The sequence below is a fragment of the Girardinichthys multiradiatus genome, chromosome Y (genome assembly GCF_021462225.1).
Source record: "Girardinichthys multiradiatus isolate DD_20200921_A chromosome Y, DD_fGirMul_XY1, whole genome shotgun sequence".
NCBI lineage: Eukaryota > Metazoa > Chordata > Actinopteri > Cyprinodontiformes > Goodeidae > Girardinichthys > Girardinichthys multiradiatus.
In genome coordinates this window covers 27,841,444-27,869,379 of record NC_061818.1, presented here as the reverse complement: position 1 = coordinate 27,869,379, position 27,936 = coordinate 27,841,444, and the positions used below count along the sequence as shown (strand labels likewise).

The 27,936-nt window shown below is 40.6% G+C and overlaps 1 protein-coding gene and 1 pseudogene across 1 annotated transcript in view; both read left to right on the top strand.

The window, feature by feature from the left end:
* The window catches only part of LOC124864246 (myosin heavy chain, fast skeletal muscle-like), a 65,681-nt gene that overhangs the window by 23,808 nt on the left and 13,937 nt on the right, over positions 1-27,936 (top strand). The gene's annotated exons all lie outside the window — the stretch shown is intronic.
* On the top strand, positions 11,590-26,496 carry LOC124864249 (annotated as a pseudogene).

The window sequence follows — 27,936 nt, the reverse complement described above, 5'->3', positions numbered from 1 at the left end:
TTAATGGTCTATAGGAAAACTGCATTTGTAGGTTGAGCTGTAGAGTTGAGTATGTAAGTCCACCCATGAAAAACATACAAAATTCTGTGTCCCAAAACCATAAAACCCTCTCAGAAAATGTTGGCATTTTAACACCTTATTCATTAAAAAAAACAGGGGCCTCAGTAGTGGTTGGAAGAATCATACAAAATGACAACAGATCGGCGCCTCTTTTATATGCTTATAAAAATCTTAGTGACACACTGCCAGGGGTTGTTATAACTTTTTTCAACCAGCCTTTGTCATCAGTAAGGCATTCTAGTTGTTTTTGTTACTCTAGCACAAACAGCACACCCAAGCTGATCAAGTGTTGAGGTCAGGGCTGTAGGCAGGGCATTCCATTCACTCCACTCCTGGAGGTAGTTTCTGATAAATGTGTGTGGGCAAGCATTGACATCTTGGAAGATAGAGTCTGGTCCTAAAGAGTAGAGATACTGAATAGGATTTCCACTGGTTGCAAAATTTTATCTTAATATCTCTTTGCATTGAGATTGCCTTGGACAATGAGAAGCTCTGATTTTCCAGTTAGGGAGATGCTATTTGACACCATCTCCACTAAGAGCTGTTTGCTGGAGAAAATCTGGTAGTTTTTTTAGGGGCACAACACACATTCTCAACTCTGATATTCAACCCAAAAATGCATTTTCCTTGCGAATGTTGCACAATTTAGGGAAAAACTAAAGGGTTTTCTGATATTACATGTATTGCTTAAAAGCAATCTGCAAAAGTATCCACCCCCTTGGCTTTTTATCTATTATGTTACATTGCAACCTCTAATTTATCGTCTGTGATTGATCTGCACAAAACTCTCTAAGTTGGTGAAGTTAAAAGAAAAAACTATATATTAATAAAAATATTTGAAGAAAAGTAAAACTCTTAAAACTTGTATGTGCAAATGTATACATCCCCTTTGTTATAAAACGTCTAAAAGGTTTTGGTGCAACCAATTACCTTCAAAAGTTACATAATTAGTAAATTAAAGTTCACCTGTGTGCAATGTAAGCATCACGTGATCTGTCAGTATAAAAAACACCTTTTCTGAAAGCCCCCAGAAGCTGCGACACCACTAAGCAAGATGAATCACATGATAAAGAACAAAGAACTCTCCAAACAAGTCAAGGACAAAGTTGTTGAGATGTACAAGTCAGGGTGGGGTCATAAAAAATATAAAAAATTTTTATGTTTCTCTAGAGCATCATCAAACCCATCATCAAATAGAAAGGGCATTTATCAGAGAGGCAGCACAGAGACCAATGGTAACCCTGATAAAGTCATGTGGGCGACTCTCCAAATGTATGGAGAAAGGTGATCTGGTCAGATGGGACAAAAATCTAACTTCTTGACCACCAAGGGAAACACAATGTCTGGAGCAAACCCGACACACACCATTACCCCGAGAGCACCATCCTGACAGTAAAACATGGTGGTGGCAGCATCATGCTGTGGGGATGTTTTTCAGCAGCAGGGACTAAAAAAACTGAGGTGCACTCTGAGGTTTTCTGTTAATTTGTCCTATTTGTTGTTTGCTTCCCAATAAAAAGTAATACATCTTTGAAGTTGTAGGCGTGTTCTGTAAATGAAATGAAATCTCTCAACATCACTATTTAACTTGTTAATATAAGGAACAGTGATGGATGACTGATGTAAACATAATGCCCTGTGATACAGAGTGTTAAGAACATGTAGACATTGAGACAAGGCATGCATATATATCACCATAGTCAAGGATAATTATTTGAAAAAACCTTTAAAAATGTACTACAGCAGATTAATTATTGATGAAGAGCAGCCAGTAGCTGTGAAACATCCCTAAAACACTGTCAACATTGGGTGGTCGTTAAAGTAAGCGGCACTCTCAGGTTTTATATGCCTCTAATTGTACGGAGCCATACAAGAAGGCCATGTCTAACTCAAGTATGTGTCGAACAGTCAGAATGAATATGCAAAAACTGAAATACAGATTAAAATACATTAAAAAGACATGAAACAGTCAAAAGAATCTCATTGATCCTAAGAATTAGTTCATATATTTAACATATGATGATTACTAGGGCTAAATGGAGCACTGACAGCACCAGTAGAAAGCTACGATTATTGTAACATGCAACATAAAGGTCAACTTTATTGTTACTATCACGACCAGAGACAGAGAACCCAAATTCAGCCAAACACAAACTGATAAGTTAAAAGGTTTATTCAGAAACTCAGGATCAGAGAGCAGGAGAACAGCAGTCAGCTTCCAGGAACCACTGAGAACAGAGAGACTAGTTAGTGGCTGAATAAAACTCAGGATTTGCAAGGAGTTAGATAAAGCCACTAACCTTCTCAGTTTGGGTATGAGGCACAGAATCCAGAGGAGGAAGTGATCCAGACAGTTAATGAGGAAGCGTCCCAACAGACTGAAGGCGGATTGCCGACTCATCCAAATCCTTCGAGGAATCAGCTGAAGCTGTGACAGGAACACAGAGAGCTGTGATTGTCCTCTTGACAATAATTCCAGGCGGACTAGAGAGCCAGGCGGGCTCAGGCTGAATAAACCAGTGGTTAGGCTGAGGCGTAAATCCAGGGACAGAAACAGGGTCAAATTCCAGGGCTAGAGGCGTCAGACAAGGGGCAGGCAGAGGCAGAAAACCAGAGGCAGAAAACAGAGTTGAAATCCAGAAATCCAATCCGTCAGACAAGGGGCAGACAAGAAGGCAAAATCCGTGAGGCAAGGTAAGGTCAGAGAACAAGATCAGTCAGGAAGGAATGCTGGATAAATACTCACAAATGTTTTCAAACATCTGGCACCGTCTGCCTGTCAGATGGCTGTATATAACTGCAGCTCCACAGCTGTGTGGCATGATGGTGATTGCGCAGCAGCACAGCAGCAGACAGGTGTAGCAGATGAGTTGATTGCATGAGTGAGAGCAGAGCAGGCAGACGGGCCAGAATCATAACAGTACCCCCTCCTCAAGGTCCAGCTCCGGACGGACCCCGAGGCTGATCAAGATGGAGGCAGTGGAAATCCTGGATGAGGGTTTTGTCCACGATGAATCGTGCAGGAATCCAGGACCTCTCCTCAGGACCATAGCCCTCCCAATCCACCAGATAACGTATGCCACGTCCCTGCCGTCTGGACCGGATGATGCGCCGGACAGTGTAGACTGGGCCATCAGCAAGAAGCAGGGCAGGTGGAGGGGGCCCAGAGGTGGGCCCGAGACGGGACACCACATAGGGCTTGATCCGGGACATGTGGAAGGTAGATTGAACAAAACTCTTTCCAGAAACGTGACACAAACTGGGGCCCTCTGTCTGAGACAATGTCTGTGGGTATGCCATGAAGGCGAAAAACCTCACGTGCCAGAATGTCCCCCATTTCCTTGGCTGAAGGCAGCTTCTTGAGAGGAACTAGGTGAACCATCTTTGAAAATCTGTCGATGACAGTTAACAGAACTGTGAAGCCAATAGAAACTGGCAAACCTGTGACGAAATGTGACCAGGGATGAGGAGGAGTGGGCAGGGGATGCAAGAGTCCAGCAGGAGGGCAACGAGAAGACTTGGCTTGGGAACATTGAGTACAGGCCGTGATGTAATCTGTGACATCTTTGACAAAGTTCGGACCATCTGCAACGTCCTGCTGATACCAGGATGACAGAACAGATGTGAATTATGGCATGAATTAAGCACCTTGGGTACGAGGCGCTCTGGGACAAAACACCAGTCAGGTGGGCATGAAGTTGGGATAGGGAGGTCTTTGGTGGCATCTCTAACCTCTCCCTCCAACTCCAACATGGTGACAGAGAGTCTCACTGAGAATAAATTCATCCTCCCCAGAGGCCTGTGACTCGGAGGGTTCCTGTATTCTGGACAGGGCATCCGGTTAGCCATTTTTGACTCCAGGTCTGAAAGACAGAGAGAAGTTGAATCTTCCATAAAATAAAGCCCACCTTGCCTGCCTGGGATTAAGGCGCTTCGCTGATCTCAGGTACTCCAGCTTCTTATGATCTGTCCATACAAGAAACGGTTCCTTAGCCCCCTCTAGCCAATGCCTCCACTCCCCGAGAGCCAACTTGACTGCCAAAAGTTCTCAGTCCCCCACATCATAATTGTGTTCTGCTTGGGACAAAGTCCTAGAAAAGAAGGCACATGGGTTAATACGATCATCAGAATTTCTTTGGCTTAGGACTGCTCCTACCCCTGTGTTTGAGGCGTCAACCTCCACAATGAACTGTTTATCGGGGTTAGGGGACCGTAGAACAGGAGCAGATGTAAATAATCCTTTGAGCTTGACAAAAGCTCTTTCTGCCGTCTTGTTCCAAACAAACCTTGTCTTAGATGATGTGAGAGCATTAAGAGGGGCTGCTGTGAGGCCATAATTCCTGATTAATTGTCTGTAAAAATTAGCAAACTCCAGAAACCTTTGAAGCTGTTTGCGGTCGGTAGGAGAAGGCCATTCCAAGACCGCCTTGACTTTGGAGGGGTCCACTATGACTTGGTCTGGAGAAATGATGAATCCAAGGATTGAAGTGGTAGTGGTGTGAAACTCACACTTTTCAGCTTTGACAAACAGATGATTTTGAAGAAGACGGAGGAGAACGGTCCGAACATGACTTCTGTGAGTTTCCAGATCCTGGGAATAAATCAGAATGTCGTCAAGGTAAACAAAAGCAAACTGTCCAACCATGTCCCTCAGGACATCCTTCACCAATGCCTGAAAAACTGCAGGGGCATTGGTTAAACCAAAAGGCATTACACAGTACTCATAGTGACCAGTGAGAGTGTTAAATGCCGTCTTCCATTCATCCCCCTCCTTGATACGAACAAGGTGGTAAGCGTTTCTCAAATCCAACTTAGAGAAGATCTTGGTGTCTTGAATCTGGTCGAAAGCAGTGTTCATAAGTGGTAGAGGGTATCAGTTCTTGATGGTGATGTCGTTTAAACCCCTGTAGTTGATACATGGTCTCAAGGAACCATCCTCCTTTCCCACAAAGAAGAAGCCTGCCCCTGCTGGAGAAGAAGAATGTCTGATAATACCAGCTTTTAGTGACTCTTCAACATACTTCCTCATGGCTTGGTTCTCTGGTCCTGACAATGAATACAATCGACCCCTAGGGGGAGAAGTGCCTGGTAGGAGCTCAATGGCGCAGTCATAGGGTCTATGAGGTGGAAGTGCCGTGGCCCTGGACTTGTTAAAAACCTCCTTAAACGTATGATATTCGGGCGGCACCTTAGACAGATCGGGGTATGTCTCCTCAATGTCATTCTCCGGAATAATATATGTAGAAGCAGAAGACAGACAAGTGGCCGAGCAGGACTTAGCCCAGCCCAATATCTCTTTGGCTTGCCAGTCAATGTGGGGGTTGTGCTTTTGTAACCAGGAGGCCCCTAAAACAATGGGTAGTTTAGGTGAGTTGATGATCCGGAATGTGACTTCGTCCCGATGATTGCCCCCCAGCGTGAGTCTTATTACCTCTGTTTTGTAGTGTGAACTGTTGATACTATGACCATCCAATGCCAGAACGTTACGGGTGACAGACGTGGGAAGGAGCTTGATGTCATGGTCCCTGGCGAACGACTCATCCATAAACTCTATGTCCGCCCCTGAGTCAATGAACACTGACACCTGATGAGAAGTAGAAGACACTTGAATGGTTGCAAGAAATGAGCATGAGGAGACAGACTTCGGCTCAGTAGAGTTCTCCTCACCTCTACTGAGCCTGGGCTTTTAACAGACACTTGAAGGTGTGATGGAAATTCTTTTTAAAACATTCCACAGTGTATGACCTTTGGGTTACCTCACTCCCTCTGAACCTCTGTGTTATTGGAGAAAGCTGTAAAAGTCATTATCAGAAGTTTAATGGTTAAGGCCATTTTTTAGGGTGATGCCTTTGGGAGAGTAGATGGTTGTTCCTAGGTAACCTTGTCACCTTTGAACCCGAGAAGGGTCTAGGGTCGTAAAATACAGACTCTTTGCAGTTGAGATAACACTGTCATGTTCTGGTATAAATACTGTGTGTAAATGTTGATCGGGGCTCTGTTCAACTGACTTGCTTTGTGACAGAGTCATTCAAATGCTGATGCCTTTGAATAAAACTTATAAAGACAAAGTCCGGATTTTCTCTTGTTATGAGTCAACTTCTACCCACTTTGATAAGAAAATTCCACAACAAAGGCAACATGACCCTGTCCACCACAATAAAAACACAAGTTAGACCCTTGGGTTCTAGGTGGGGAACAGGACTGTGAGTTGAAGAATGTTTAACCCCCCCAATGAAGCCTCTCCCTCCTCCTTTTTGTGAGCCGCAAATCGATGCGGGTTGCCAGGTCCTCAAGTTGGTGAAGGGAGGCAGGGTAGTCCCGGGTAGCAAGTTCATCCTTGATGTTCTCATTAAGACCTTGTATGAAAGCATCCATTTTAGCATGCTCGTTCCAAAAACTGTCTGCTGCCAATAAATGAAAGTCAATGATATAAGATGTGACGCTTCTCTCTCCCTGTTTAATGGAGAGTAAACCTCTGGCAGCTTCCCGATTAGGAAGAACTGGATCAAAAACCCTGATGAGCTCCTTGGAGAATGCAGAATAAGAAGCACACGTGACCGAACCATTTTGCCACTCAGCAGTGCCCCATTGCTTAGCCTTTCCAGAGAGCAGGGAAATAACAAACGCCACCTTAGAGCGCTCAGAAGGGAACGAAGATGGCTGAAGCTCAAATGAATCTCACACTGAGTAAGAAAAGCACGGCACTGGTCAGGATCTCCCTTAAACAGCTCAGGAGGCGTGAGTCTAGGTTCTCTTACCACAGCGGAAAGATCAGGAACTCTGGGGGCAACAGGCTGTGAGAGCGCTGAGGTGGAGGAAGGAATCATGGAGCGCAGCATAGAAATGATTTCCTCCATGCCGGAAACTAGACGGGCAATAGAGAGATCAACATTAATGCGCCACTGCTGTGCTGGCGATGGGTCCATCTTTTGGCCAGATTTTACTATCACGACCAGAGACAGAGAACCCAAATTCAGCCAAACACAAAGTGATAAGTTAAAAGGTTTATTCAGAAACTCAGGATCAGAGAGCAGGAGAACAGCAGTCAGCCTCCAGGAACCACTGAGAACAGAGAGACTAGTTAGTGGCTGAATAAAACTCAGGATTTGCAAGGAGTTAGATAAAGCCATTATCCTTCTCAGTTTGGGTATGAGGCACAGAATCCAGAGGAGGAAGTGATCCAGACAGTTAATGAGGAAGCGTCAAACAGACTGAAGGCGGATTGCTGACTGATCCAAATCCTCCGAGGAATCAGCTGAAGCTGTGACAGGAACACACAGAGCTGTGATTGTCCTCTTGACAATAATTCCAGGCGGACTAGAGAGCCAGGCGGGCTCAGGCTGAATAAACCAGTGGTTAGGCTGAGGCGTAAATCTAGGGACAGAAACAGGGTCAAATTCCAGGGCTAGAGGCGTCAGACAAGGGGCAGGCAGAGGCAGAAAACCAGAGGCAGAAAACAGAGTTGAAATCCAGAAATCCAATCCGTCAGACAAGGGGCAGGCAAGAAGGCAAAATCCGTGAGGCAAGGCAAGGTCAGAGAACAAGATCAGTCAGGAAGGAACGCTGGATAACTACTCACAAATGTTTTCGAAAATCTGGCACCGTCTGCCTGTCAGATGGCTGTATATAACTGCTCCACAGGTGTGTGGCATGACGGTGATTGCGCAGCAGCAGACAGGTGAAGCAGATGAGTTGATTGCATGAGTGAGAGCAGAGCAGGCAGATAGGCCAGAATCATAACAGTTACACTCATCAAGTTCATCAGTTTTTACATATTTTGTTTAATAAATTGGTAATGACTTGTTTTGAAATAACATATTTCTTACAGGTTTTGGAAACAGGGGAAAGGTAGATAGTCTGTAGCGGTAGGGTCAAAATAGGTGGTTTTAAACAGAGCTTTAGATACATATGTGTCTGCAATTGTCAACATCTACATGAATATGGATTTCTGATTAAAACCTATTCAAGCAAGACATAAAAAAGTGAAAAACATAAAAAATTATCTGACACTCAAAGCTTTATGGAAATCAGACATAAAGTAAAACTGGGTTGTGAGTAAAACATTCTCAATTATTCCAAAAGAAATAAAAATTTAGCTTAGCTTGATTTAGTTATGATTGCAACACATTCATTTTATGAGTTGCCCATGCTACTGAAAAGTTAGTTGGAGTAGGTGAATTAGTTATTGATAAAATAATCATCCTAATCATGAACCTGATCAGTTTCTATATGAAGACTTGACTCAGTTTTGTGTTCAGTAACATGATGTGTTACAACTAAAGTTCATGAAAAGACATGTTTAGAAGTCTGCATTTGTTACATCAGCTAAAAGAAGTTACAGTTCTGTTTAAAAGGTAACATACTATCATCACGGATGTGAATTTGAACACCCAAAAATGTATTTTACTAAAACCGGCTTAAAGAATAGTCCATACATTTTCAATATGGTTAGGAATGGAGATGGGAAACGCACTCTAAAAACTTAGAATTAGACTGCTTTATCCATCCAAAACTAGTTTTGATGTGTCTTTGGGATTACTGTGCTGTTGAAATACAACTGTGTCTACGTTTTAACCATATGGCCCAAATTGACAAAACTGATGAAGGAAAATTGGTCGGTATGTTCAAAAACATCCAATGAACAACCAAAGCCCAAGCCTGGCATAATCTGGACGATGCTGGAACACCACTGCCCACAGAGAGGCAAGCTTTACAGTAATGCGGACTACGTGATTGCTGACAAGTAAGAAGCTCCTGCTCAAAAGTCAACATCTGCAAACACAAATGAAAACTGTAACCCACAGATACAAAACAAATGCCTTCGGTAAACACTTTTTATCGTGAGACAAATGCTGAGTTGTTTAGCCATTATAACAAAAATTTGTTTGGTGGAGTCAAGGGAATGCTTTCAAATGGAGTTTAAACAAAAATTCAACATGGAAGACTCACCACCCCCGCCGCGTCCAATCACTCCTCACTGGGTGCTCCAATAAATGGCAGGGCCGCACTTCTCCTCGGCCAATCATCTCCCAGGGCATCACTTTTAAAAACCTTCTGCATGGAAGACACCGCTCTTCTGCTGAGCTTTGACCCTCTTCCACCCCTTCTCCACCATTGGCTCCCAACTCCTTCCGATATACCAAGGCCTATGCCACCACCAGGATCGGATCCCAGGGAGGGAAGACGTAACTAATAATAATCCTAAGATCATTATTCAAACCCACTTCATTCTTAGCGCCAAATAAATAATCTTTCATTAATAAACTCTAACTGTCAGTCTTTCCTGGTTGAAATGGAAGAACAACGTACAAACATTTGTGCAAGGTAGTGGTAGCTTTATGCAATGTTTTCTTTTTTTTTTTTTCCTATGGTACTGGTGCACTACACACGGGATAGAATTATGAAGAAGAAAGGCTACTTCTAAATTGTTTCACTTTTCATTAAATCAACAAAGAGACATTTGAATTTGTTTACAACTGGTCGTTTCAACAGTGCAATGATCCCGGACTTGTACATTAAAACTGGTCTAAGAATGGATAAAGCAGGCTAACATTAAGTTCCTGGAGTGGGCTCAACCTCCAACTATTTAAAACAATATGGACTAGGCTTTAAAGTGCTAGGAAACTGACCAGTTAAAATTAGCTCTACCATTTCTGATTAGAATAGTGTTCAAGTAGCCATTCAGAATTATGCCAGTACCTTGTTAATGGCAATAAAAAGAGGGATTTAGAGGGATTTAACCAAATGATAGAGTGGGTGTATGTTCAATTTAATGTTGACCCTTGGATCAGAGAAAAGCAACAGTTGATTCAAACTTGCACATCAAATTGTTGTTTTTGAAAATCATTGAAATAGTATGTTGTAACATCATTCAATCCCAGAAAAAGAACAACCAAAATCAATATTTAAACTGACAAAGATTAATATTTCATTCATACTAATACCATCTAAGCAACAAAGAAGCGTTTCTGTCTACACACCAGATTAATCTAACAAATCCAAAAACTGTGACAAACAAAAACACCCTATTGTTATAAGGCGACAGTGCTGTTACCCCCATTCTTCTCATGATATCCCAAAATATTTGAGAAATGTTATTTTACCAGAAACAACAGCAAAGTTGTTGCTTAGTTGTTGCTCATCTGTCTTCCTGTATCTATCATCTGCAATTGTGTAAGTATGCTTAATAACATTTGTTTTATTTAATCCTGTAATAGTTGTATTGAAATTACTTTTTAATATCTAAAAATAAACTGCCAGAATAATTTGCTCTGGAGATGATTTATTTTATGGTGCTATCAACATATCTAAATGTGCACTATAAATATATCCTCCTCTTTGCCAAACATGAATCAGTGTGCCCTGCCTAAGCTGAATTTATTTTTGACCATGGTAATATTATCATCATATACAACAAGATAGCAAATTATGAGCCAGGTCCATGCAGAACTTTAAACATGAAAATTATTCCTGGATACAAGCCAAGATTTTTTTTTTATTGATAATATTCACAATATTTACTATGCTAAATGAAGTACTCACTATATAAGTACACACCCTGTTCTTCTTTACACTAAGGTCATTAATATTATTTATAATATTAATTCAAAGCTCATTAACTGCTTTGATATCAAAGTTAACAAGACCATATCTGTCCTATAAACAAGGTAAATCTAAAATAACATTAACACATCAACATTTAAGTGTACTTTTGCTATGTACTAGTAAGAAAACTGTGAATATTGCCAATACTTTGTCTTTATAGCCACAGCTAAGATTAATTTATGTATGGAAAACTAAGCAGTTAATTGACTCATAAATTAATCAATAAATTCAGTAGCTTCTCGATTTTTTGTCAAATAAATTAAGTAAACAAAATATGCTAGTCTATGGCACATTGATTGTTTTAGAATTCACAATGTACTACTGCTGTAGATTGATATAATTAAACCGAGTCTAAACAAGCCTTTTGCTGTGTAATCCTAAATGAGATATGAAACAATTGTTTATTTCCAACAGCATCAACATCAAGCAGTGAAATGTCAAGCATTCCTGACCAAATTGAGTGGGGAGCATATTCTAAGGAGACTGGGCTGTTGTATATAAAAGCAACAGCTCCAGGCATCTGCTCTAACTGGCAGGCAACTAAGACAGGTGAGTGCAGAAAAATTTCCCAATATGTTTTTTGTGTTAGATTTACAGCATATCACGTAATTAATAGAAAACATTCTTTGATGAATGCTGTTAAATCAAATTCTATAAACACTGATAATTCCTGAAATGGAAAATTATATATCAAAACAACAATATTTTGTTAAACTATATAAAAAATTATCAAATGTTTCCTAACTCGTTTTTACTTTGTAGCATCTTGGCATACACAGGACACTGAAGTACTTCTGTTTGCATCAGCAGAGGTAATTTTTCAGGAATCAGTTATGGATTTCATGAGCGTGCTTTTGCTTTATCATTACTCTGTGGTAATATTAAAAGCTTTTCACACGTTTAGGCCCCACTAATAGTGCCACAATGAGTACATACACAGAGATGGAGGCTTATGGCCCGGCGGCCATTTATCTCCAGAAGACAGAAAAGGAGAGGATTGAGGCTCAGACTGCTCCATCTGATGCCAAAACAGCTTACTTCATGGTGGATACTGATGAGATGTATCTCAAGTGCAAAGTTGTTAAGAGGGAGGGTGGCAAAGCCGCTGTTGAAACAGATGGCGGAAAGGTAAAGGTTTGATTAAATATACATTTACAAACTGCTTCCACCTTCTACTTATATGAGTCTACTATCACTGAGAAAATACACTTTCACTGAATTTAGAAATAAAACCGATTTGTTTATTGAATGAATTTATTTGGGAAAAAAAAGATCACTCCTGTTTTTTAATAGAGCCTAACTGTGAAAGAGGATGACATCCACCGTCCTTTGGTATGATGCTGTTGTTGTAGCAGGATACAGAGGCAAGAGGAGGATTGAGGCTCCACCCCACATCTTCTCCATTTCTGACAATATCAGTTCATGCTCACAGGTAAGATCAAAGCTACAAGTGTTATTAAAAAAATGAAAGTAAAACATGAACCCATGTTGACATGAAATTCAGACAGCTACTAAAGCATTACCATGTACCTTGCAGATTGTGAGAACCAGTCTGTCCTGATTACGTAAGTATTGCAAACACTAAATTGGTCATTCTTTTATAAAATACACAAAAATGAAATTGAGAATTGAAAATGTATCTCTTCTACCTCAGGGGAGAATCTGGTGCTGGGAAGGCTTTCAACACCAAGCGTGTCATCCAGTACTTTGCAACATTTGCAGCTCTGGGTGGCAAAAAGGAGACACAAGCTGCTGGCAAAATACAGGTGATTATGTGTTTTAAGAAGAACTGCCAACTCAGTACTTTCTTTAAATTTATGAAATATTCATGTAAATAACTGTAAAACTCAGGGCTCCCTTGAAGACCAAATTGCTGCTGCCAACCCTCTGCTAGAAGCTTATGGAAATGCCAAGACAGTGAGGAATGACAACTCTTCCCGTTTTGTAAGTTAAGACAATGTTAAAATTGTGTTTGATATTTAATAGTTGATTTCCTGCACAAAGTAACACATACTTGTATTTCTGCTTAGGGTAAATTCATCAGGATCCACTTTGGTACTAGTGGAAAGCTGTCCTCAGCTGATATTGAAACATGTACGTCAAAAATGAAGTGTTTTCAGCACTTAAAGTATTTTTTTTCTATTTTATAGTTTAAAACTTAATATGGTTATCAAAGTTTTTGCTTGTAGCCACAAGCTGCTGGCAAAATACAGGTGATTATGTGTTTTAAGAAGAACTGCCAACTTAACAATTTTATTTAAATGTATGAAATGTGCTTGAAAACAACTGTAAAACGCAGGGCTCCCTTGAAGACCAAATATTTGCTGCCAACCCTCTGCTAGAAGCTTATGGAAATGCCAAGACAGTGAGGAATGACAACTCTTCCCGTTTTGTAAGTTAAGACAATGTTAAAACGGGGCTTGATATTTAATGGTTGATTTGCTGCACAAAGTAACACATACTTGTAACTTGCTCAGGGGAAACGTCAGAGTTAGACACACTGATAAACTCAGAGAAGGTATGCGATGAAGACACAAGTGGGTCAAAGTTATCTTTGGCTGGCCAGGGAAAGACAGTCCATTCTCTGTCAGAGGAGCTGCCCTGTGTCACAGCCTTTTATTAAAGAAAGGAAAAAACACTCATGTTACAGCATTGTGGGTGTGGCTACACACAGTTTCACAAATAGAAGTTTTACTGAACTGGTTCTGTCCAGATACTGATACAGCACATATGTCGACATCTGGCATTCAAGGACATGAAGATTGGCTGGGATGCGAACAGCCTTCTTCCCAGAACAACTCGCACGCACACAAGTTCCTGCTCAGTCTGCATAGCAACCACCCAAATGAAACTCTTAGACAAGATGACAATTCTGTTAAGAGTTCATAAAGGTAGTTCAAAAATAAATGTGAAAAGTATGCAAACCACTTCTCTCAAAGTTCAACAAACTAAATAAATGAAAAGGTCTTTTAATGGTAAATCATAAGGATAAAGAACATTTTTAACCTAAGCAATGATAATTTATGTACAAATCGTCCAACAGTAAATTCATCAGGACCCACTTTGGTACTAGTAGAAAGTTGGCCTCAGCTGATATTTAAGTGTTATCAGCACTTAAAGTAATATTCTTCTATTTTATAGTTTAAAACTTAACATGCCTGTTACACTGAGAGGCATCAGTGTGGAAAAGAAAACATTACTCTGGCTTTGCAGTACAGCAAACAAAGCTGATTTTGTTTACTTTTCAGGCCATCACCACACTTCTCAAAATGGCAGTCCTTCAGTCAGATCCCTACGACATCCAGTAGTCATCTTATATACATTCCAGACCCCACCCCAATTCAAAACAGCCAATCATCTCCGTCTTCCAGAGCAGGAAAAGAAACAAAGAAGTTAATTTTCACATTGATATTGAAGACATTAACAATTCTTTATCAATAGTAAAACATTTAGCAAACTTGGTATGTGTACAGATACATATTTTACAAGTCAAATCATTTTTTTAAATTACTTTGACTTTCTACCCAATTTCAACCAATCAAACTCCTGCTCTCATCAGCTCACTTCCTATATCAGAGCTGGGTTTGAGGCAGGCCTCCTCTTTAGCTGAACTCCAGATGGCTGCCACAGAAGACACACCCACATGGTAAACAAACAATTCAACAGTATATGAATACACACTGTTTGCAATTAATCCCACACTGGAACTGATGTAAAAAGGTTAAAGAAGAACTTAGTTCTTCTTGACATTTACTCATTTCCTCCCCCTCTGGTTGACAAATCTCAGGCAAACGAGAAAGGTAGTCAGCAATAGGTTTTTTTTACCTGGACAATGCTGTATGGTGAACTGGTATGGCTGGAAGGCAAGGCACCAACGTAATATTCGGGCATTCTGATGCTGCTTGGAGTGCATCCATGTCAATGGTCTGTGATCAGTTTGTAAAATAAACTCTCTTCCAAGGAGGTAATATTTTAAAGAGTCCACAGCCCACTTTATTGCCAGTCCTTCTTTTTCTACTGTAGAGTACTTTTTTTTCTCGCTCAGAGCTTCTTACTCAAGAAAAGGACAGGCATTTCTTCACCAGCCTGTCCCTGAGCCAGTACTGCTCCAACATTTGAAGCATCCACTTGTACGACAAAAGGCTTGGTAAAGTCAGGACTCTGCAACACAGGAGCTTGACATATCTGATTCTTTAAGGTTTGAAAAGCATGTTCACAGTCATCATTTCACATGATCTTAGAAGTAGATTTTTTTGTTAACTCAGTCAGGCTAGCTGCCAAAGTTGAGAAATGGGGAATAAATCTTTAATACCACCAACTAAACCCAAAAATGACCTCACTTGCTTCTTTGTTTTGGGTCTGGGGATTGCTTGTATAACTTTTATCTTTTCAACTTGTGGCTTTATTTGTCCATGTCCAACAAGTTATCCAGGGTATTTTACTTCTTCTTGTGCCCAGGCACACTTGTTCACATTTAGGGTCAAACCAGCATTCTGGATCTTTGCCATCACAACCTTTAGGTGTTGTATGTGATCCTCCCAAGACTCACTGTCAATCACAACATCATCCAGGTAGGCAGCAGCAAACTTTGAGCAGTCACTAAGGATAATATCCATTAAACATTAATGTTTTTGCTTGTATTCATGTAAATCTTAGATCTGCTGGAGAAGTCCCGTGTCAATTCAATTCAATTCAGTTTTATTTATATAGCGCCAATTCACAACACATGTTGTCTCAAGGCACTTCACAAAAGTCAGGTACATACATTCCAATTAACCCTAACCATTGAACAGTGCAGTCAGAGTTAGTTATTTATTCAAATTGGATAAAAAGTTTTTCTGTCTAAGGGAAACCCAGCAGATTGCATCCAGTCAGTGACTTGCAGCATTCACTCCTCCTGGATGAGCATGTAGAGACAGTGGACAGTCACTGGTGTTGACATTGCAGCAATCCCTCATACTGAGCATGCATTTAGCGACAGCGAAGAGGAAAAACTCCCTTTTCACAGGAAGAAACCTCCAGCAGAACCAGGCTCAGTGTGAGCGGCCATCTGCCACGACCGACTGGGGGTTTGAGAGAACAAAGAAGCACTGATCCAGGAGTCCTTTCTATGGGAAGGAAAAGTAAATGTTAATGGATGTAGCTCCTTTAGTTGTTTCACCTACAAAGAAAGAACAGATAAACTCTGAGCCAGTTTTCAAGGTTAGAGTCTGAAAGAGAGCACATACGGTTAGTTCCAGTTAAGCTCAGTCAATTGCCATGTCTAGGAGAGAGAAAGGGTTAAACACTAAAAGTCAGGGCTACGTGGATCATCGGTAGAGGGTGAGCATTAAGTTGTTGCCAGCAGAAGCTCGGACGATTCCCCTCTCCAGAAAGGTGTCACAGGTAGACAAGCCTGATAGCTAAAGGATCTGCCTCCCATTCTACTTCTAGAGACTCTAGGAACCACCAGTAAACCTGCAGTCTGAGAACGAAGTGCTCTGTTTGGAACATATGGAACAATCAGATCTTTGATGTATGATGGAGCTTGATCATTAAGGGCTTTATATGTGAGGAGGAGATGTTTAAATTCTATTCTGGATTTAAAAGGGAGCCAATGAAGGGAAGCTAAAATAGGAGAAATATGATCTCTCTTTTTAATTTTCATCAGAACTCTTGCTGCAGCATTCTGAATCAGCTGAAGGCTTTTAACTGCATTTTGTGGACATCCTGATAGTAAAGAATTACAATAGTCCAGCCTTGAAGTAACAAATACATGGATTAGTTTTTCAGCGTCACTCCTGGACAGGATATTGCTAATTTTGGCAATGTTCCAGAGGTGAAAGAAGGAAATCCTAGAAACCTGTTTAATATGGGATTTAAATGACATGTCCTGGTCAAAACTAACACCAAGGTGTTTTTACTTTATTACCAGAAGTCAATGTAATGCCATCCAGGTTAAGTGATTGACTAAGCAGTTTCTTTTTTAAAGACTCCGGTCCAAAGATGACAACTTCTGTCTTGTCTGAATTTAGAAGCAAAAAATTTAAAGTCATCCAAGTTTTTATATCTTCAAGACATGCTTGTAGTCTTTCTAACTTGTTGGGCTCATCAGGATTTATGGATAAGTAAAGCTGGGAATCATCAGCATAACAGTGAAAATTTATTCTATGCTGCCTGATAATTTGACCGATTGGAAGCATATATATAGTAAAGAGAATTGGCCCAAGTACTGAACCCTGTGGTACTCGACAATTAACCCTGGAGTTTAAAGATGATGTATCATTTACATGAACAAACTGGAATCTGTCAGACAAATACGATTTAAACAAGCCTAGCGCTGTTCCCCTGATCCCTACAGTATATTCCAGCCTTTCTAAGAGAATATTGTGATCGACTGTATCAAATGCATCACCGAGATCTAACAGGACAACTAAAGACACAAGTCCATTATCTGAGGCCATAAGAATATCATTAGTGACTTTCAGCAGAGCTGTTTATGTGCTATGATGAGCTCTGAAACCTGACTGAAAGTCATTGCTGTGTAAATGCCCACACATTTGATTAGCAACTATTTTCTCAAGAATTTTAGATAAGAACAGAAGATTGGATATAGGTCTGTAATGTTTCCTGCTATTTATTCTTTAAAAAATATCATAGGTGGCAGACGTTTGATCAAGGCCTGACTGTCATCTGACTTTAGGGATAAAGTAATTTTTACTTTAGGAAGAAAAATGGTTATAAATGAACTCTCAGGAGTATGTCAAAGATTTTCTTTTTAATAAAATCAATTTTATTTAAGAAGAATCCCATAAAGTCATGACTGCTAAGAGCTAAGGGAATGGATGGCTCAACAGAGCTATGACTCTGTGTAAGTTTAGCAACTGTACTAAAGAGAAACCTAGGATTTTTCTTGTTCTCTTCTATTAATGATGAGAAATAAGCTGTTCTGGCTTGGCGAAGTGTCTTTTTGTACAACAGTAGGCTATTTTTCCAGATTAAGTAGGAATCCTCTAGGTGTGTAGAGCGCCACTTTCTCTCCAATTTTCTAACATTGTGCTTTAAAGTATGCAGCTCTGAATTAAACCAAGGAGCTAGCCTCCTATGAATGATTACCTTCTTTTTCAAGGGGGCTGCATTGTCTAATGCATCACGCAATGATGAAGAAACACTATGAACAAAAGAATCAATTTGTGAAGGGGCAGAAACAGAATTATTGCCCTCCACTGTGCTTTTCAGTGATAATGAGGAAATTAAAAGTGGAACAGATTCTTTAAAGGTTGTTACAGCATTGTCTGATAATGATCTATTATAATGAAAATTTATTTCAGGTGTGGAGTACTTGGTTAAATTAAACTCACAGGTTACTAAGAAATGGTCAGACAGGACAGGGTTATGAGAAAATGTTATGTCTTTACACTCAATGCCATATATCAGCACAAGGTCCAGAGAATGAAGACAAAGGTGGGTAGGTTTGTTAATGTTTTGAGCAAAGCCAATTGAGTCTAAGATAGCATTAAACGCTATATTTAGGCTATCACTTTCAGCGTCAACATGAATGATAAAATCCCCCACTATAATAACTTTATCTGTATTTAACACTAAATCAGTTAAAAGGTCTGAAAACTGATTTAAAAATTGAGAGTAAGGGCCTGGTGGATGGTACAAAACAACAAACAGAAGTGGTTTTAGTACTTTGCAATTTGGATGAGGAAAACTAAGGATTAAATATTCAAAAGAGTTGTAGCTATTGATTGGTCTGGGACTAATCAATAAATCGGACTGAAAGATGGTTGCTACTCCTCTTCCTCGCCCAGTATTTCGAGGAATGTGAAAATTTAAATAATTAGTAGGAGTTGACTCATTTATAGTAACATAATCCTCTTGCTGCAGCCAGGTTTCTGTGAGGCAAAATAAATCAATCTGATTGTCACAAATCAGGTCACTAACTAGCAATGTCTTTGAAGAGAGAGATCTTATGTTCAGCAAGCCACATTTAATTGTTTTATTTTTCTTTTCGGTCTGAGTTGTGTTTATTTTTATGAGATTTTCCTGATTTCCTCCTTCTAGATGATTTTTTAACCTATTCAATATGGGCCGTGGGCAAGACACTGTCTTAATAGGGTAATGGGTGGGTAGGAGTACAGAAGTTGCAGAGACGGGTATTAAACAACGACCCTGCTTTCTGGTCTGAACCCTGGGTTGTCAGAGTTTTGGAGAACAAATAAATTCGGCCAGATTCCTAGAAAGAAGAGCTGCTCCATCCAAAGTGGGATGGATGCTGTCTCTCCGGATCAGACCAGGTTTTCCCCAAAATGTTCGCCAGTTATCAATGTAACCCACATTGTTTTCTGTCACCTTCCAGCTGTCTGCTGAGAGGAGCTACCATATCTTCTATCAGCTTATGATAGGCCACAAGCCTGAGCTCATTGGTAAATGACCAAATACTTCAAATCTGAAGTTTAACAAAACTTAACCTTATAAAATAAAAAACCTACATTGTTTTGTTTCCAGGCATGTCTTTGGACTGTGGGAGGAAGCCGGAGTACCCGGTGAAAACCCACGCATGCACAGGGAGAACATGCAAACTCCATGCAGAAAGACCCCAGGCCGGGAATCGAACCCAGGATCTTCTTGCTGCAAGGCAACAGTGCTACCAACTGCACCACCGTGCAGCCCAAAACATGCCTGTTAGGTTAATTGGTCACTCTAAATTGACCTTAGGTGTATGAATGAGTGTGTGCATGGTTGTTTGTGTGTTGCCCTGCGATGGACTGGCGATCTGTCCAGGGTGTACCCCGCCTCTCGCCCATAGACTGCTGGAGATAGGCACCAGCTCCCCCGCAACCCACTATGGAATAAGCGGTAGAAAATGACTGACTGACTGTTTTGTTTCCATTGTTTCAGATGCTCTGCTGATCACCACCAACCCCTATGACTTCCCAATGATCAGCCAGGGTGAAATCACTGTCAAGAGTATCGATGATGTGGAGGAGTTCATCGCTACAGATGTAAAATAATATTTTGGTGTCTTAAAAATTATGTACTCAAAACACATGTGCTGATGAAAAATTTAATATCTACAAGCTCACCGGTGCTGTGATGCATCATGGCAACATGATGTTCAAGCAGAAGCAGCATGAGGAGCAGGCTGAACCTGACGGCACTGAGGGTAAGTTATAAAATATCATTCTCATCTTGTAGATTGAAAAATTGGTTTAAAATTGCTTTATGTTCATCATGTTATGTTTCTCTCCAAAAGTGGCTGATAAAATCTCCTACCTCCTGGGTCTGAACTCAGCTGATATGCTGACGCCTCTGTGCTACCCAAGAGTCAAAGTCGGAAATGAGATGGTCACCAAAGGTCAGACCATCCCGCAGGTAAATTAAACCCATCTGTGATGCTATGGTTTATTTTTTTCCAATCCCAACTACATTTATCCTAACTGCTGTTATATGGCAGTTTATTACATAAAACAGAAACCTTCTTCCTATAGGTCAAAAATGCAGTCAGCGCTCTGTGCAAATCTATCTATGAGAAAATGTTCTTGTGGATGGACATCCGTATCAATGAGATGCTGGAGACAAAGCAGGCAAGAGCCTTCTTCACTGGAGCCTGGGACATTGCTGGATTCGAGATCTTCGATGTGAATAAATAAAAACTTGGAAAGGTCTTATAAAACATTCCTTGCAATTAAGTTAAACAAATCTCTATTATTACAGTTCAACAGCTTGGAGCAGCTCTGCATCAACTTCATCAATGAGAAACTGCAACAGCTCTTCAACCACCACATGTTTGTCCTGGAGCAAGAGGAGTACAAGAAGGAAGGCATTGAGTGGGAGTTGATTGTCTTTGGTATGGGCTTGGCTGCCTGCACTGAGCTCATTGAGAAGGTGAGTAGCTGTATTGGTCAGGTTAAAGTGATCATCTCCAACAATTTCTATGGATTTGACGCGTCATTTGAAATTTGTGTTCTAATTTAAATTGATAACTGCTCACAGCCATTGGGCATCTTCTCCATCCTTGAAGAGGAATGCATGTTTCCAAAACCCTCTGACTTTCAAGAACAAGCTGATTGATCAGCATCTTAGCAAGAACAAGGCCTTTGAGAAGCTAAAGCCTGGAAAGGGCAATGCTGAGGCTCACTTTTCCCTGGTTCACTATGCTGGTACAGTGGACTACAACATCACTGGCTGGCAGGACAAGAACAAGGACCCACTGAACGATTCAGTGGTTCAGCTCTACCAGAAGTCTGGAAACAAACTGCTCTGCTTCGTGTATGCAGCTCATGCCGGAGCTGAGGGTAAGAACCAGAAAAATAAGCAGACAATCCACAATGAGAAACACCCTGAAAAGACGCAGAGTGATAGAAGTTCTAAAACTATTGAATTGTGATCTTGAAAAGCTTTTCTTGTATTTAAAGTAAACTAAATTGTGCCATGATATTCATAAGTGATGTGTTGCTAATTTTACTCTATTAGCACAAATTTTGTTCTTGTCCAAGCCTTTCTAGAATTAATGTTTGATAGAATTGTACTGCTACAGTAAAGAGAGTACAGCACAAGTTATAATTTAATACCATTGTTATAAGGTCATAATTTAGCTGAGGCTGCTGGTGGAAAAAGGGTGGCATGAAGAAGGGTGGTTCCTTCCAGACTGTGTCTGCTCTGTTCGGGGTATGTAAACTTTCATAGAGAACATCCTTTTGCAATTAAACTGGAGACTAATTGTATGATTCTGATCTACAGGAGAACTTGGGCAAGCTGATGACCAAATTGAGGAGCACTCATCATCACTTTGTGCATTGTCTGATTCCCAATGAAACAAAGACCCCAGGTAAGATGCACACTTTTACAGATTTGAATGATTTAAAGTTTAGGGACACTGAGGAATTATTTTTGACTAAATATATTTCCAACAATCAGGTCTTATGGAGAACTTCTTGGTCATCCACCAGCTGAGGTGTAACGGTGTGCTGGATGGCATCAGAATCTGCAGAAAGGGCTTCCCCAGCAGAATCCTCTATGGTGACTTCAAGCAGAGGTGGCGGCTGTTTTTAATATAAACTGAATATTTGGTCATTTTAGTAAAGATCATAAAAAACTGATATACTTGTATCAACTTTGTAGATACAAAGTATTGAACGCCAGCGTCATTTTTTGAGGTCATTGTCGAGTGTTGTCGGCTGGAGCTCTGGGTAACATCACTTCCTGTTTTCGTTGTTGCACTTGGTGAATTGTGTGGGGTGTAAAGGCTCTCTCTTTGATCTGATTTCTCTCTGCTGTGATATCTCTTACTTGTTATAATACCTAAGCACGTTAAAACACATACTTTCTGTTGCTGTATTTAACGTTTGGGGACTCTCTGTGTCTTACATGGTTTTTCTAGTAGTGGTAAGGGGTCGTTAGCTTAGCGTTAGCTTTAGCTCCACCATGGCTACCCGTTCTGCTGTTTCTCTCTCTGAGTCTCCTCCTCTTCCTGCTCTCTTTGTCAGATGTTCAGTTACTCCTATGCCTCCTTTAGTGATAATGGTACGTGTAATAAATGTAGCATTTTTGTAGCTTTGGAGGCGAGGGTGTCGGAATTGGAAGCCCGGCTCCGCGCTGTTGAAAAACCAGCAGATAGCCGAGGCCCCTTAGCCAGCACAGAGCCACCGAGGGTAGTTCCCCGTACCAGTCCTCCTGCAGATCCCGTGCAGCCGGGGCCTCAGGCCGGATGGGTGACGGTACGTAGAAAGCATAGTCCTAGATCCCAGCCCACAGGTCACCACCAACCTGCGTTTCTAACAGATTATCCCCTCTCAGCGACACACCCACTGAGAAGCCAACTCTAGTAATTGGCAGCTCCATAGTCAGAAACGTGGCACTAGAGACACCAGCGATGAGGACGAGTAGCAACCATCTTTCAGTCCGATTTATTGATTAGTCCAAGACCAATCAATAGCTACAGCTCTTTTGAATATTTAATCCTTAGTTTTCCTCACCAAATTGCAAAGCACTAAAATCACTTCTGTTTTTTGTTTTGTACCATCCACCAGGCCCTTACTTGCAATTTTTAGATCAGTTTTCAGACCTTTTATCAGATTTAGTGTTAAATACAGATAAAGTTATTATAGTGGGGGATTTTATCATTCATGTTGACGCTGAAAGTGATAGCCTAAATATAGCGTTTAATGCTATCTTAGACTCAATTGGCTTTGCTCAAAACATTAACAAACCTACACACCTTTGTCTTCATTCTCTGGACCCTGTGCTGACATATGGCATTGAGTGTAAAGACATAACAATATTTTCTCATAACCCTGTCCTGTGTGACTATTTCTTAATAACCTTTGAGTTTAATTTAACCGAGTACTCCACACCTGAAAGAAAATTTCATTACAGTAGATCATTATCAGGCGATGCTGTGACAACCTTTAAAGAATCTGTTCCACTTTTAATTTCCTCATTATCACTGAAAAGCACAGTGGAGGGCAATAATTCTGTTTCTGCCCCTTCACAAATTGATTCTTTTGTTCATAGTGTTTCTTCATCATTGCGTGATGCATTAGACAATGCAGCCCCCTTGAAAAAGAAGGTAATCATTCATAGGAGGCTAGCTCCTTGGTTTAATTCAGAGCTGCATACTTTAAAGCACAATGTTAGAAAATTGGAGAGAACGTGGTGCTCTACACACCTAGAGGATTCCTACTTAATCTGGAAAAATAGCCTACTGTTGTATAAAAAGACACTTTGCCAAGCCAGAACAGCTTATTTCTCATCATTAATAGAAGAGAACAAGAATAATCCTAGGTTTCTCTTTAGTACAGTTGCTAAACTTACACACAGTCATAGCTCTGTTGAGCCATCCATTCCCTTAGCTCTTAGCAGTTATGACTTTATGGGATTCTTCTTAAATAAAATTGATTCTATTAAAAAGAAAATCTTTGACATACTCCCGAAGATGATTACTTCATCCTCAGCAAGTGAGACAACATTGGAAAGAACTGCAGAACCTGATTTGTGTTTGGACTGTTTTGATCCTGTGAAGCTTCCTGAGTTATCAGAAATATTAGCTTCATCTAAACCTTCAACTTTTATGTTAGACCCAATCCCAACCAAATTATTTAAGGAAGTGTTCCCTCTGATTATCAGACCCATTTTAGATATGATTAATCTATCTTTAGTAAATGGATATGTACCACAGGCTTTTAAGTTAGCTGTAATTAAACCTTTACTTAAGAATCCTTCGCTTGATCGAGATGACTTGAAAAATTACAGACCTAAAATTCTTGAGAAAGTAGTTGTTAATCAAATGTGTGAGCATTTACACAGCAATGACCTGTTTGAAGAGTTTGTCAGGCTTCAGAGCTCATCATAGCACTGAAACAGCTCTTCTAAAAGTCACTAATGATATTCTTATGGCCTCAGATAATGGACTTGTGTCTGTACTGGTTCTGTTAGATCTCAGTGCTGCATTTGATACAGTCGACCATAATATTCTCTTAAAAAGGCTGGAATATGCTGTAGGGATTAGGGGAACAGCGCTAGGCTGGTTTAAATCTTATCTGTCTGACAGATTCCAGTTTGTTAATGTAAATGATAAATCATCTTTAAACTCCAGGGTTAATTGTGGAGTACCACAGGGTTCAGTACTTGGGCCAATTCTCTTTACTATATATATGCTTCCAATAGGTCAAATTATCAGGCAGCATAGGATAAATTTTCACTGTTACGCTGATGATACTCAGCTTTACTTATCCATAAATCCTGATGAGCCCAACCAGTTAGATAGACTACAAGCATGTCTTGAAGATGTAAAAACTTGGATAACTTTAAATTTTTTGCTTCTAAATTCAGACAAGACAGAAGTGATCGTCTTTGGACCGAAGTCTTTAAAAAAGAAACTGCTTAGTCAATCACTTAACCTGGATGGCATTAAATTGACCTCCGGTAATAAAGTAAAAAACCTTGGTGTTACTTTTGACCAGGACATGTAATTATATCCCATATTAAACAGGTTTCTAGGATTTCCTTCTTTCACCTCCGGAACATTGCCAAAATTAGAAATATCCTGTCCAGGAGTGACGCTGAAAAACTAGTCCATGCATTTGTTACTTCAAGGCTGGACTATTGTAATTCATTACTATCAGGATGTCCACAAAATGCAGTTAAAAGCCTTCAGCTGATTCAGAATGCTGCAGCAAGAGTTCTGATGAAAATTAAAAAGAGAGATCATATTTCTCCTATTTTAGCTTCCCTTCATTGGCTCCCTTTTAAATCCAGAATAGAATTTAAAATTCTCCTCCTCACATATAAAGGCCTTAATGATCTAGCTCCATCATACATCAGAGATCTGATTGTTCCATATGTTCCTAACAGGGCACTTCGTTCTCAGACTGCAGGTTTACTGGTGGTTCCTAGAGTCTCTAGAAGTAGAATAGGAGGCCGATCCTTTAGTTATCAGGCTCGTCTCCTGTGGAACCAGTTCCCAGTTTTAGTCCGTGAGGCAGACATGCTGTCTACTTTTAAGGCTAGGCTTAAAACTTTCCTTTTTGATAAAGCTTATAGTTAGAGTGGCTTACGTTATCAGGGAGGGAGCCTGTATGACCCCCTCTCTTTTCCAATGGTTATAATCAGTCTGACAGAGAGAGGTATCCCAATCCTTGTGGTTTTTAGTATAACAATGACCATCAGTTGGACCCTTTGTGGGGTGCCGTGAGACAACATTGTAAATAAGCGCGGTGTAACTAAATAATCTGAACTGAAACTATCTGTGTAGTTATGCTGCTATAGGCTTAGGCTGCTGGAGGACATAATAACCACTTTCACCCTCTGCGCTACATTCTCACACTACTCTCCAATTTTGCATTATTTGCTGTTATTTCAGCTTTTAACCTTGTTCTCTCTATTCTCTTCCTAGAAGCTACACCTGGCCTGGCTCTGTGTCTACCTGTGACACCTTTCTGGAGAGGGGAATCGTCCGAGCTTCTGCTGGCAACAACTTAATGCTCACCCTCTACCGATGATCCACATAGCCCTGTCTTTTAGTGTTTAATCCTATCTCTCTCCTAGACATGGCAATTGACTGAGCTTAACTGTAACAAACTCTATGTGCTCTCTTTCAGACTCTAACCTTGAAAACTGGCTCAGAGTTTATCTGTTCTTTCTTTCTAGGTGAAACAACTAAAGGAGCTACATCCATTAACATTTACTTTCCCTTCCTATAGAAAGTACTCCTGGATCAGTGCTTCTTTGTTCTCTTTGTGTCTCTGCTCTGTTCTCTCTAACCCCCAGTCGGTCGTGGCAGATGGCCGCTCACACTGAGCCTGGTTCTGCTGGAGGTTTCTTCTTGTTAAAAGGGAGTTTTTCCTCTCCACTGTCACTACATGCATGCTCAGTATGAAGGATTGCTGCAAAGTCAACGCCAGTGACTGTCCACTGTCTCCACATGCTCATCCAGGAGGAGTGAATGCTGCAAGTCACTGACTGGATGCAATCTGCTGGGATTCCTTAGACAGAAAAATTTTTTATCCAATTTGAATAAATAACTAACTTTGACTGCACTGATCAATGGTTAGGATTAATTGGAATGTATGTACCTGACTGTTTTGAAGTGCCTTGAGACAACATGTGTTGTGAATTGGCGCTACATAAATAAAACTGAATTGAATTGAATCCCTGACGGACAGTTTATTGACAACAAGAAGGCCTCAGAGAAACTGCTGGGCTCCATTGATGTGGACCATACTCAGTACAAGTTTGGACACAAAAAGGTATGTCTCCCATGAGATAAATAAGACATAAATACTGCATAACATAGCAGAGGATATGTCATGAGGAAGGATTTTGTTAAGATGATAGAGAGGCCGACTGCGTTGCTGAGCTGGGAGAGCAGATCGACATCCTGCAGCATGTTAAGCAGAAGCTGGAGAAGGAGAAGAATTAGTACAAGATGGAGATTGATGACCTGTCCAGCAAGATGGAGGCTTTTGCCAAGGCCATTTATTTTTCATTTCAGAGGAGATCTCAGATCTGACTGAACAGGTCGGTGAGACTGGAAAGAGTATCCATGAGCTGGAGAAAGCTAAAAAGACAGTGGAGACTGAGAAGTCTGAAATTCAGGCTGCACTGGAAGAAGCAGAGATAATACCTTTCTCACCAGCTAATAAAGCACTTAAATGACATAATACATGTACTTATGTTCAGATCATTTTATTGTCACAAGATCTAATCTTTATATGCATTTAAACCTTTTAAGGGCACTCTGGAACATGAAGAGTCTAAGATTCTCCGTGTCCAGTTGGAGCTCCACCAGGTCAAGAGCGAGATTGACACGAAGCTGGCAGAAAAAGATGAAGAAATGGAGCAGATTAAGAGAAACAGCCAAAGGGTGACTGACTCCATGCAGAGCACTCTTGATGCCGAGGTCAGGAGCACCTGAACGAGATGGAGATTCAGCTGAGCCATGCCAACAGGCAGGCTGCTGAGGCCCAGAAACAACTGAGGAACGTCCAGGGACAACTCAAGATGAGTTTAGTGTTATTGTGCATTTCATTAACCTCAGAAGTCAGAACTGGTAAGTCGGAGTTCATGTCATCTCCAAAATATAGTGTTCACGTTTCTTGCTTGTTTTTGTTAGTATGGCTGGCAACTGAAACAGCCGACAATAACAATGACAATAAACATGGTATCCACGTGGTATTTCATGCAAACAAACACCATTGAAACATCACATCCTATAAATACTAAAATGTAGTACGTGTACGACTGACTACTTTACATAAAAAATACAGAACTGCTAAAAACAGTCACAGTAAGAACGTTTTCCACTGTTGATGCAAGTAGTAGCCATCTTGATTGTGGAAGTCTGGTATGGTCCTGTTGTTCTAACTGTCTGACTCGTAATTCCAGTTTAGGGGTGCGTTCCATTTGAAATTCCCACTTCCAAGTACAAATGGAACACACCATTAGAGCCCAATTTAAACAGAAGAATTTAAGACAACCAAAATGTCTGACTCAATCATTGTTTTTGTTGTTACGATGCCCAACTGCATCTTGATGATGCCCTCAGAGGACAAGAGGACATGAAGGAGCAGGTGGCCATGGTGGAGCGCAGGAACGGTCTGATGGTGGCTGAGATTGAGGAGCTTAGAGCCGCTCTGGAGCAGACAGAAAGAGCACGTAAAGTGGCTGAGCAGGAGTTGGTTGATGCCAGTGAGCGTGTCGGACTGCTTCACTCTCAGGTTGGGCTTTAGTCATTAACAAGAAATAAGGGCTTTCATAGCTATGAAACTAACACATCTAAAATGT